The sequence below is a fragment of the Lagenorhynchus albirostris genome, chromosome 15 (genome assembly GCF_949774975.1).
Source record: "Lagenorhynchus albirostris chromosome 15, mLagAlb1.1, whole genome shotgun sequence".
NCBI lineage: Eukaryota > Metazoa > Chordata > Mammalia > Artiodactyla > Delphinidae > Lagenorhynchus > Lagenorhynchus albirostris.
This window is the reverse complement of record NC_083109.1, coordinates 74861828-74875128: the sequence shown is the minus strand read 5'-3', so window position 1 is coordinate 74875128 and position 13301 is coordinate 74861828.

Sequence of the window (13301 nt, the reverse complement as noted above, 5' to 3'; positions counted from 1 at the left end):
GGCTGGAGAAAAAGAAGGGGAAGGAGGCTGTGGCGATGCATGTGCCTACGAACCCCCGCCGTGAAATGAACCACGCTGTAAGCATGCGGGTATTTTGTGTACATCGCCTCTGAGGACAGACCTATTTCACCTTCAACTTACCACTAAATCTATGATTAAGTACTTGGTGTTTATGCCCACACCCTGAAAGAGGACTGGGGCTTCAGTGCCTTTATTTTCCATGAATCCAGCCAAGACTTAGTGAAGTAGATGGGGGAGGTTGTCTACCGTAGAATCTGCCAGAAGTCCTATCGCTGGATCCTGCTGGCCAGCAGAAGACACAGGGAGATTCTGTCAAGAAAACTTAGAATAAAAAAAGAAAGAACAAAGAGATGAAGAAGAAAGGAGAAAGATGAGAAGGAATACCACATCCCCCAAAGAATAAAAATAATACATGGTAGGCAAGGGGCTTCTGTGCCTGATGTCAGTGAAAGGCTTGAGAAATAGGAGTGAACGTGCACATTCAATAAAGAATTACCCCCCTTTCAAAGTAGTCCCCTTGAAAGTGAAGTTGTTGCAGCCTTTTTTTTTTTTAATTGGGGTATAGTTGTTTTACAATGTGTTGCACCCTTTTCTTGGAAATATTCTGGCAGTCTTTATCATGAACCCCGAAGTGTTCCTACAATTTGAACAGTCATCCTTTTATTAGGAAGCAAGTTTAATAATCTGAAATAAGAAATTGTTTTGTATGCAAAGATGTGCATCTCAAACAGTGTTTCTCAACACTTTCCATCCTCTAGAATTACCTGGTGAGTTTTAAAATAGGACTGGTGTCTGGGCCTCAACCCAAACCCTAGGGTGGAGCCAAAGTACAGCTAGTGAAGTTTGCTGTTGTGGTTGTTTGCTTATAAGCTCCCTGGGTGACTTCACCACTGACGGAGATTTTTGCTTGACTGAAGCCCTCACACTGGTCAGGACTAATTCAAATTCCATTCCCTTTGAAAGGTTGCCTTGACCCTCTGTCCAATCCCACACTCCATCCCAGATACTCTATTTTCCTGTTTCACTTTCTTCAAGGTTTATCATCTATTTCTTTCTCCCTGCCTTGCTTTTCCCTAAGATCTTATATCATTATTTTTATTTGGTCCCGAATTCTGAGGACCTGTACTTATGGTAGATGTATGGTAGATTGGGGGCAGGCGATGTGGTGATGGGTAGCTGGTTGCTGGTTATTTAAACTCGAGCCTGGAGAGGCCATGAGGAAAGTTCTGTTCACTTCTCCGGCCTCCCCGATTTCCTGCAGCAGCAGTCAGAGACTCCTCCTCTCCAGGCCAATGGTGTTTCCATGACTCCTCCTAGGGTGGCCTCTTCAGCCCCTCCCGCCATCCATTTCGGGGATGCTGTGAGAATCCCCCAGGCTTTGCTGATTCACAACTCGCCTTCTCTGTGGGTTAGAGGCCACATCAGAATTCTGCTCACCAGAATCTTCCACCAGCTACCAATTTTCCAAGGGTGAGCCAGGAAGCTGTGCCCTACTGTGTTTCTGGAGAATCTGAGGACTGTTTTTCCCATTTCAGTGTTTTTCTATTTTCCTTGGCTCATTTTGTGAGCTTGGGGAAGAGGAAGAATTATAAAGCCCATTTGACTCATCATTGTTACCAGGAAGTCAGCAAAAAGGTTTTGGTAATGTAATAAAATGCTGATATTATAGTGTTCAACCCCCAAACCGGGCTGGATAGATAGTGACTATTTTTAATATAAAAAAAGTATGGGCAGAAATACAACAAAATGATAACAGCAATGGAATTTTTATGAAGGAATTTTGAAAGAGGTTAGTTTAAAACTTTGCAGTACTTCTCAAGTTTTCCACAACATTCTTATTTTGCTTTTATAGTGATAAAAGATACTGTAGGGCTTCCCTGGTGGCGCAGTGGTTGAGAGTCCGCCTGCCGATGCAGGAGACACGGGTTCGTGCCCCGGTCCGGGAAGACCCCACATGCTGTGGAGCAGCTGGGCCCGTGAGCCATGGCCACTGAGCCTGAGCGTCCGGAGCCTGTGCCCCGCAAGGGGAGAGGCCACAGCAGTGAGAGGCCCGCATACCACACACACACACACAAAAGATACTGTAAAAAAAAAAGCAAAAGCACAAAGCAGTCCTCTTTGGAGGCTAGACCCTTTATCTCATAACTCTGTCGTTGCTCAGATAACCCTCCTCTTTCAGAACTGTCTAGACTCTGTGGTCTCTTCTTACGACTGTTGTAACTGAGGGTCCTCTTCACCCAAAGCCTTGGGCCAGGTTTCGTGAATCAGTGAGCGATCTGGCTGGGAAATCCCATTCAACCCCACTGGTGGTTAGGGAGCGTGGCTAAGTGGTTGGCTTTGAGGTGCCCTCCCAGGGAAGAGCCCCAAGCTGCTTTGCAAACTGACAACAGCTAAAGTTTCCCAAGCGCATACCCTGTTCCAGGCAACATCCCGAGGACTTTACGTGTTCGAGTGTACTTAATACACAAGACAACCCCATGCATTTGGAATTATTTCAATCCCAATTTTGTAGATGAGAAAACCGAGGGTAAGTTACTTGTTCAAGATCTTGGAGCAAGTGGCAGAGCTTGAATCTAAACTCCTGAGCCCACACTCTCAACCACTGTTCTGTACTAACCCTTGGAGCAAGATGGTGGCATCCTTGGAAAGATCCAATGTTCCAAAGAGAGACATTAAAGAGGGCGGGCAGGACAGACCTGCTATTATTGTTTCAAGCTGATTGGTTAACTGCAGAGCGATGGAGTATGAGTGAGTAGGGGATGGAGTGGTGGAGTGTTATCCATATTGGGTACCGATCTGTCCCCGAGCACATGGACCGCCAACTAGTGCCAGCGCCCAGCAAGGCCAATCCCTACAGCTGAAGGCGCTTCAGGACTAATTCAGTGTCTTCATAAAGACCCTCATCTGCTATTCTGCCTTGAGAGGGGAAGTTGGTTAAACAGGGCAGCATGTGGGCCATGGTGTCATTTGGTCCCCAGGACTTGTTATCTCACGAGCATCCACCTGCACACACACCCCTTCCCCTGAGCACTTAGCACTTGGCGTATTTTAGAAACAAGCATAGGGCTCCGTGCTTCACCTAAGGACTGCTGTGTGTGGAATGGTTCTTCTTTCTTTCACTTCCCTCCCTTCTCTGTCTCTGTCCTCTTCCCTCTTCCCTTATCCTCTCTGACACTCCTGCTTTCCCCCTCTTTCTTCACTCACCTGCCTCTAAACTGTGCTTCCTAATCTTTTACGACGTCACAGATGCCTTTGAGAGTCTACGAAAGCCACTGAACTTCTCTCCCGCTAAATGCACAGATACACACACACACACACACACACACACACACAACTTCACATACATATGTGTATGTGCATGTGAAGCTTTTCCATGGACCAATCATGTGCCTCTCTGTGCCTTCAGAAACCCCTGATCTCTGGGTGGAATCCTCCCTTCATCCTTTCCAGTCCCCTGCTGACGAGAGCACGCACTTGGCTTCTAACATCCTCTTCATGGACCAGAGTGTGTGCGTGGTCGCCCCGCCCCCTTCTCTCAGGCCCTTCCCATGGCGAAGTGATTGAAGGCATGGACCCTGAGGATGGGTCATCTGGGTAATAATTCTGGTTCTTTCCTTCAGTTATGTGCCCTTGAGCAAGTTTCTTCACCAACAAATTGAGAATAACTCTACCTTCCCTATAGGAATTTAGTCTAATTCCTTGCATCAGTAAATATAAAAGCCCTTAGAACAATGGCTGGCAGGGAGTAAATATCAGTATTTGCCATTTTTATCATTTGAGGGTTCAGTGAAAGAGGGGGCAGAATGTACCTTTGTTTTGAGAGCTCATGGTAGCTTCTTCCCCTCCATCCTTGTTTCAGGAGGTAGCAGAACCGAGTAAGAACAGCCCGAATAATTTAAATATCTAGGAAACACTGAAGGCCTCTGGGGATGACTAAGATACACTTACGATCATTCGGGAGCTTAACATTTAGCCCCAGAAATAAAATAACCAAAACTACTTTAATGCAAGGCAGAACCTGACAAATGTTTCAAGAGAGGAATAAATCCAGGGCTGAGAAAGAGATTCTGTCCAGCTTTAGCGGGGTGGAGGGTGGGGTTTGGGAGGGTGGCCATGAAGAATGTGCAGGACTGGCTGGGGTGAAGAGAAGAGAATTTTGCAGCAGGAGCAGCGTGGAGAGGTTCTGAGGCTGTCAGCGTCGGAGGGGTCAGGGAAGAAGGAGAGCCTGCAGAAGACTGTCCTGGGAAGCGTCAGAAGAAATGTTCAAGAAAACTTTAACCGCACGTGTCTTAGAGATAGTTTGGTTGCAAGAGCAGAAACCCGCCCAAGCGAACTTACATAAGTAGCGATTTATTTTAAGATATTGTAGTTTCTCACAAAGCTCATGGAGATGAAGTAGAGCCGAGTCCTTCAAGAGACTGAACACCAGGAGAAGTACCCGCCTGGGTATCCTTCACACTCTTTCCTCATCCATCCATTGCCCCATCTCTCTGCCCTGGTGTGTCTTCATTGCTTTGGAGTCTGTCTCCCACATGTCTCTTCTATTCTCTCTGCTTCCTCTCTAGCATTCGGGATCTCGAAATGGCAGCCCTAAACCCACATCCAAGTGATTTCTGGGGTCTACGTACCCACAGACTGACTCCATCTTCTCAGCAGGGTTGCTGTGGACGGTTGGGCAGGTTGTGCCCTGCACAAAGTTTCTCTGCCAAGGGGGTGAGTGACAGCTGAAACCCAGTGAAATTCCCTCACTGATGTATATTGGCCAAAGCAAAGCTCACGAACAAATTTCAAAGGGGATGGGGATGTCTATTTCTATCACGGGTCCAGATGGACTTCGTGGGTCCAGACATATTTGGAAGGAGCTCTAAAGTGGATCACATGGTAAAAATGTTTAAACTGTAGAAAATAAGATTCAATGAAAAGAATTTTCCACATCAGCACATTCCTTTTAACTGCTGAACATCTCATTCCTATTACGATATGGTGCCTAAAATTCCATTCTGTGGCTGTATCATGCTTTGTTTATGCTTCCTTCTTAAGGGGCATTTGTGTTGTTTTCAGGCTTTCTTTATACTACAGATAATGAGGCAACACATTTCCTTGTATATATATATATATATATATATATATATATATATACACAGATTTTTTTTTGAGAACATATATCTCTAGGATATGAAGAGAACACACACAGAATAAAAGATCATCCCCCACTGTTACAAAATGATAAAAGGTGGGGGCTTCCCTGGTGGCGCAGTGGTTGAGAGTCCGCCTGGCGATGCGGGGGATGCGGGTTCGTGCCCCGGTCCAGGAGGATCCCACATGCCACGGAGCAGCTGGGCCCGTGGGCCATGGTCGCTGAGCCTGCGCTCCACAACGGGAGAGGCCACAACAGTGAGAGGCCCGCGTACCACAAAAAAAAAAAAAAAAAAAAAAAAGGTAAAAGGTGACCTGGCATCACATTAATGACTTTTTGTGAACCTATCAGGGAACTGAAGTCACAGGACAAACAGCCATCTTGAAGAGAGACAGGTGCCTGTAGGGAGACACAGGACCTGAGAATTTGCTTATCTGGGCACAGAAGACACTGAATACCATATAAACTGGTAGCATTTTTTTGTGTGTGTGGTACGCGGGCCTCTCACTGCTGCGGCCTCTCCCGCCGCGGAGCACAGGCCCCGGACATGCAGGCTCAGCGGCCATGGCTCACGGGCCCAGCCGCTCCGCAGCATGTGGGATCCTCCCGGATCGGGGAACGAACCCGCGTCCCCTGCATCAACAGGCGGACTCTCAACCACTGCGCCACCAGGGAAGCCCTGGTAGCATTTTTTAAAATTAAATTATTTTATTTTCTTTATTCTTGGCTGCGTTGGGTCTTCGTTGCTGTGCGCAGGTTTTTCTCTAGTTGCGGCAAGTGGAGGCCACTCCTGGCCGCAGTGCGCAGGCCCCCCACTGTGGTGGCTTCCCCTATTGCGGAGCAACTTGGGGGCCTCAGCAGCTGTGGCTCATGGGCTCAGCTGCTCTGCAGCATGTGGGATCCTCTCAGACCAGGCCCAGAATCCGTGTCCCCTGCATTGGCAGGCGGATTCCCAACTACTGCGCCACCAGGGAAGCCCCTGGTAGAAGCATTAAACTAGAAGTTTTAGTGATTTGCTGGAGGCCAGATATGGACTAATATGAGAGTATGGGGCTGTAGTCATGGGGGGCAGGGATTCCCAGCCTTTTCTCCAGGAAACCTACCAGGCTCTCACAGGAAGGATGTGGAAAATTTAGAGACATTGGCTGCACAAAGGGAATGGCAGACACAGTTGAAACTCCACAGAGGCCTTTCTTCCTCACAGAACAAAGGGTTTAAACTGCAAGGGAGTGTATATTGCCAGAGGCCACTCTACCCAGCTCCAGCCTCCAGGTCTCACTTAGGGGAAAAAAACTCAAACTTAATCCGCAGGAATGTTCTCTTCAATGATTGAAGATGCTGGAGGCTATTCGCTGCTGCAAGGGAAAGGAATAGGGGTAGAGGGATAAAATAGGGGAGGAGGGACAGAAGCCATTGCTAAGGCTACATCCCAAGATACAGTATGCTCTGCATACTCCAAAGACTGAGACTTCAGTAAAAAATTAGAGAAGGCTCCCTGTCCTCCACACCCTACCACCATGCTAACAAGCATCTGGTAATAATGATAGTAAGTAAATAATCGTCAGCATACAGATGGGGGAGCTCCAGAGGCAAAAAACCAAAGACAAAGGCCTGAAAACAGCTGCAGAGGGAGAGAAAACAAACAAACAAACAGACAAAAACCTTAGCTACAGAGGAACAAGGATATGGCCGTTTTCTCTTCAGAAACCATGCAAGCAAGAAGACAAGGGAAGAACACCTTTAAAGTACTGAAAGAAAAAAAATCCTGTCAACCTAGAATTCTATATCCAGTGAAAATATGCTAGAAAAGTGAAGGAGAAATGGAGACTTTCTCAAACAAAAACAGGGATTTCACTGCCAGCAGGCCACTATACAAAATAGGGAAAAAGAAGTTCTTCAGGCAGAAGGAATATTGTTAAGGTGAGAAATGTAGATCTACCCAAGGAAATGAAAAGTATTGGAAATGGGATAAAGGTAAACTATAATATTTTTCTTATTTGTAGTTTCTTGAAAAAAATAACTGTAAAGCAATAACAGCAATGATATATTGGTGTTTATGTCATATGTAAATGGGAACATATGTCCACAGTGACACAAAGGAGGAAGGAATGAGGAGCATTCTGTTATAAGGTTCTTTCACTACACGTGAAGTGATACTAGAGTATTAAGATAAAATACTGTATAGTGATAAAATATGGACTCAAATTATCTAAAAATGTATATTGTAAGCCCTAAGGAAACCACTAAAAACGTTAGAGAGAAGTGCAAATAATAAATGAATAGAGAAGATAAAATGGAATCATAAAAGTGTTTAATTAAAACCAAAGAAGGCAAAAAATGGAGGAAATAAGAAACAAAGAATATAAAAAAAAAGAAAACAGCCAGAAAAATGATAGATTTTAATCCAAATATATCAATAATCACTTTAAATCCAAATAGTATAAACACACCAGTTAAAAGACTTTATCAGACTGGATTTAAAAAAAATCAAGCTTCAACTATATGCTGTCTAAAATAAACACACTCGAAATATAAAAACATGAATAGGTTAAAAAAAAAGGGATGGAGAAAAATATACCAGGAAAATATTAATTCAAAGAAAACATGAGTATTTATATTAATTTTGGATAAAGTGGACTTTAAAGAAGATTATCAGGGATAGAGAGGGATACTACATAATAATAAAGAGGTCAGTTCTCTAAAAAGATAAACATTCCTAAACCTGTATGAACCTAACAATATAGATTCAAAATACATAAAGCAAAAACTGATAGATCTGAAAGGAGAAGCAATTATAGCTGGAGACCTTAACACTCCTCTCTCAGTGATTGCTAGGAACAGATGACATGAAGAACATTATCAATCAGCTTGACCTAATTGACATTTTCAGAACACTTTATTCAAAACACACATTCATCTCAAGTGCACGTGGACCATTCATCAAGAGAGACCATATTCCGGGCATGAACTATACCTTCACAAATTTAAAAGAACAGAAACCATACAGTATGTATTTTGTATCGCATCAAAATTAAACTAGAAATCAATAACAGAAAGATACTGGGAAAAGCCCAAATAATTTGGGAATTAAACAATACACTTCTAAACAGCCCATGGGTCAAAAAGGAAGTCTCAAGGGAAATTAAAAAATACTTTGAAGTAAATGAAAATACAACTCAGCAAAATTTGTAGGATGCAGCAAAATTTGTAGGATCCGTAAAAAAAATGGACTGTAAAAAAAACTGTACATCCTGTTTTATCATCTGCATTTTCCAACTCACAATATATTATTTTTCTACGTGCGTATTTTCAGTTGAGTTCTGGGTTGAAAACATGATTGTGAGGGTTGAGGAGTGAGAGGAAGGTGAAGGGTTGGAGGTGTTTGGACTAAACCTCTACCAAGCTCAGTGGTAACAGGAAAGAGAAACATGGGGCAGAAGCCTGAGGATCGGCTGGGTTGAGGAATCATATTTTAAGGATGGATGAAACCATCCTCTTGTAAACCAAGAAACAATTGGGAAAGCGAGAAGGGACTCACGGGAGGAGGTAGGATGGAGGCAGAGGGGGAAGGGTGCTTTTCCAGGAGATGAGAGAAAAGGAAGGGAGTATGGGTGAGGACACAGAAAAACTGATGCAGAGGGGATGGAATTCAGAGAAGTTTACTTTGTGTGATTCCAGTCTCCCTGAAGCAGATGAGGTCATCAGCTGAGCGCAGTTCAGACTGATGTGTGTTTGGGGCCTCCAGGAAGTGGAAAACATTTGGACCAGAGGCTCTGGGAAATGCAGCAGGGAGTCAGCAAGAGCAGCAGCGAGAGGCCAAGTAGGTGAAGTCAGAGCATCCACACGGCTCTCTCCAGGACCACTCAGGACTCCGAGAGTGGGAAAGATGGCCAGGAGGCTTGGGCACGGCCAGCGTGCAGACAGCAGGGAGACATGGGGACAGCAGAGCCCTCTGGCCAGGAGGAAGCACACCTGGGTGTCCAGAACCAGAGGACAAAAGCAGGGGGAGTTGGCTTTCATGAGCACCGAGCTCTGCCATCTGCTCAGATAACCTGCCTGGCTACCAGCCTCATCACCGCCTACTCCTCACACCTGGGGCCTCCTGGGTCTCCAGGGGCAGACCCTCCTCATCCCCAGGTGCCAGGGAGCAGGGGAAATCAAGCAGTGATCCCCCTGCATCCTTCAGCTCCTCAGCAAGGCACATGGCTTCCCCACTGACCCCGCCCAAGAATGTTCAGACGGCTTCCCGTCACCCCGTGCCCCACCCGCATGACTGCTCACATCGACAATGTCTTGAGCATCCTGGTGTCAGGCCCTTTGCTGGGCACAAGGGGTGCAGAAATGGATCAGCTCAAGCTGCTGCCTGAGGAAGTTCAGAGCAGAGACAATAGGGGTAACCTCTACCTCATCCAAGCAAATGATGGCCACACAGCACATGACAGAGGTCTGCAAAGGGCAGCCCCAGAGGTGAGCCCCACAGCACAGTAGGAGGGAATAGGATGAACCCCAGGAGCAAAGGCTCAGAGTCCAGACGAGCCTGCAATGTGGCGTCACCAAGATCAGAGTAACCAGAGCCCTTGGCACTGCGGGCCCCGACCCCCGACAGCGCAGGCCTGCGTGTGCTTTGCGGTGGGCTGGGCCCTTGTCCTGCCATGGCTAAGGTGTAATCTAGTGAGGTTTCCACATGGTCTTGGACGCTGGCTGGGCTCTCGGGGCTGCTCAGCCACACAGGTCCTAAGCCTTCAGAGTGGGCGGTTTGCTCTAAGTCCCCTTGCTTGGATTCCTGCCCGTGGAAACGTCTCTCCTCCTTTTCCCAGTGCTGTCATTCCTGCCAAGGCCTACTGAGCATAGTGGGGACACTGGAGCCCCTTGATCTGTGATTAATGGAGTGCATTTCCCAGCCGAGTCGCTCCCTCTCCCTGGGTGTCAGTTTCTTCACCCTCGCAGATGGGGGTGCCCAGAAGACATCAAAGACCTCCTCCAGCGCCCCAGTCCAGGTGCCTGCACCCCCGGTTTGCCCTGCCTCGCCTCTCTCCACTTCCTTCTGCTGAAGCTGCGCTGTACCCTCATCCTCGCCAGCAGGACACATTGTGTACTGTGGTTCATCCTATGCTAATAATGTAATTATGTGCTTACAGGATCAGGTCAGCGGAATACCAGCCAGGACAGGAAATAAATCAAAGCTGGGCGTTGCAGGGAGAAGGTCCAAAATGTCTCTTCAGCAAAAGCCCCCACTGGGCTCCCAGCCCAGGGCGTGAGGCCTCCTAGCCGGACCAGGGAAGGAATGTGATGCAGCTGCCCGGCTGTTAATTCAAGAGCAAGTGCGGACAGGCCCAGCCCTCCCAGACCAGCTGCCCCTGGGCCTGGTCACCAACCAGCGGGGAAAAATGGGGTCCGCCACTAAGGGGCACTTCCCAGGTTTCTGGGGCTTCCTCCTGTCCAAAGGGAGCCCCGATCTTAGTCTGGTGTGGTTCTCATACCCATGTTAAAGGGCAGAGAAGCACCAAAGAGTTCATGACCTTGCTAGTTAGGCGTGCTAACTAGCTCCTTAGTGCTTGACTAAGAGACTAGAACGGGTCTTCTGACCCCAGAGAGAAGTGATTTTCACTCCACTCACTGCCTCCTCCAGTAATTGCCCATCACTCTGGTTCCTTCGGAGCTGAGGGATCGGGGCGGTGGGTGGAGGCATGGATGCTGTCGCTGGGGTGAGCACAGGTCACTCCTTCAGATGGTGCTTTTGATATGGCGAGTAATTGAATTCCCATGACAACACTTTTCAGTAGATATCATTCTTCCGATCTCTTACTCTTGAGCAAACTGAAGCCTGTGTAAGTAATATGGTTGAATAAGAAATAGTTGGCCCCCTACACGGGCCCTGATCTTGCGTTCTACCTGCTGGAGCCCACTTCCCATCCATCCTGGTACCTCTCAAATTGCAGTGGCCTGAACAGGTCCATCTCCACACTGTCAGCAGGGGAAGGCTTTGGTAGAAGTGGGTGGGTTATTGCAGGAGGATGGTACTCACTTCTGCCCTTTGTTTTCTGCCTCTGGCTTTCACAGATGCACGGGGAACTCCTCTCCCCCAGCTGTGGGAAACATTTGCTTATGGAAAAAAATACCTTTCCCAAAGTGAGGGGCCGGCTTTGAAGGGAAGTGTTCATTGGGGGATGGCTTAGGACTGCGAAAGCTGGCTCTGAGAAAAAAGGAGAAAGAATTCTAAGTGTTAAGGAGAAACAAGGATGTGGTTTGGGGAGGACCCCCAACCTCACCCTCATGAGGGCAGCTGGTAGCTTGGCCACTAAGAGCCACTTTTCTCAGGCCCCAGTGACTCTGAGGGCTCTACTCTGGGGGCATCTCTGGAGGGGTGTCAAGTCATCGATTTTTAACCACTAACTCCTGGGTTGAAAGGGGAAGAAATAGGATGAAAAGAAGGGAGAAAGAAGATGGGGGAAGGCAAGAGGGAGGAAGCAAACCCACTTGAAACAGACCAGGGCTGCGGAGAGCTGAGTGACAGTCATACCCCATTGACCGGGGCCCATCACTTTCCCGTCTCTACTGGCAGGATGGGCTTTCCAAGGGGGAGACCATGAGCAAAGGATTTGTTCATGGAAATCCCAAGGAAGAGTTAATGAGGCTGCCCAGAGGCCCCCTCTCATCTCTTTCTGGAAGCTCTCACTGCCAGGGGCCCTTTCCCCTCCAAGAACCTCCCAGGACCTGGATTCCATTAAATACCAGGAGGTAAAATACCTTTTATCCACCTGCAAGGTTTGAACTGTTAAAGGCCCATGTCAGTGTTTCTCAAAATGCAGCCTCTGGATTAGCACCACTGGCAGCACCTGGGAGCGTGTTAGAGACCCGCAGAGGCAGCTAAATTCAGTAGCAGTGGGTTGGAAAGCATCTCTCCTTCAGCAGTTATCCTCTGTCTGCTGATGCCCAGCTACAGTGCCCTTGTCCTGGAGAAGCAAGGACAGACCAACGGTCACCGAGCACATGGCAAGTGCCCGGTACGGTGGCAAACACCTCACAAGACACCTCTGTTTTGCAGGGGCAGAAACTGAAGATCAGAGAACTTCAATGACTTACTTGCCCAAGACTGCACCACTACAAGGTAACGGGGCTGGCATATTTGAACCCAGGTCTGACTGCTTCTCTTCTGACTCAGAGTTTCTCTGGAGAAGCCGTCTTCCTTGGGAGATCTGCCCCGCTGGGAAACTGAGTCCAGGAGGCCGGTCAGCAGAGGCAGTGTTCTAAAGCCCTTAAGTTCCTTTGAGTGGAGCAGCAGTTTTCACGTCTTTTGATCTAGGAGTGTCTTTGCATTCTGAAAAATCATCGTGAGCCTCAAAATCTTTTGTCTCTCTGTGGGTGAGGTATCCAGTGATATCTGCCACGCTAGAGGGTAGAGCTGAGAAATTTTTAAAATACTAATTAATTCATTTTAAACAACAATAAACCCATTACACATTAACATAAAATAATGTGCTTGGGGAAAAAGAAAGCAACCCAGATTGTTTTTTAAGTAGTGAGAAAAAGGCACTGTTTTACATTTTTGCAAAGCTCTGTAATATCTGGCTTCACAGAAGACAGCTGGACTCTCATAGCTGCGTCTAATCTGTTGCGATACCCCATGTCATGTAGTTTCTGGAAAACTCCACTGTAGGCTTGTGAGAGAATGAGAGTGCAAACATGTTCGTATTATTTTCAAGTACTTTTGATCTTGCAGACGCCTTGAAATGTCCTCGGGAACCCCAGAGGTCCCTGGACCTCGCTTTGAGAAGGGCTGGGTGCTTGTAGGTGCTCAGTTTTAGAATCCATCTTCCATAAGTAAATACTGGATCATCACATTTAATTCTTACAACAAGCCCATTTTGCAGCTTTGGAAACTGAGGCATGAAGTGGCTACAAGACTCACATCAGATTCCACGTCAGCTCAAGAGGTGGAGCTGGAGTTTGATTCCATGTCTGGTCCTAAAGCCTTTTTTTAAATTGAAGTAGAGTTGATTGACAGTTTTGTGTTCGTTTCAGGTGTGCAGCAAAATGATTCAGTTATATGTATAGTGTTTTCCGGATTCTTTTCCATTATAAGTTGTTATAAGATAGTGAATACTGTTCCCTGTACTATGTAAGTAAATCCTTGTGACTTCCC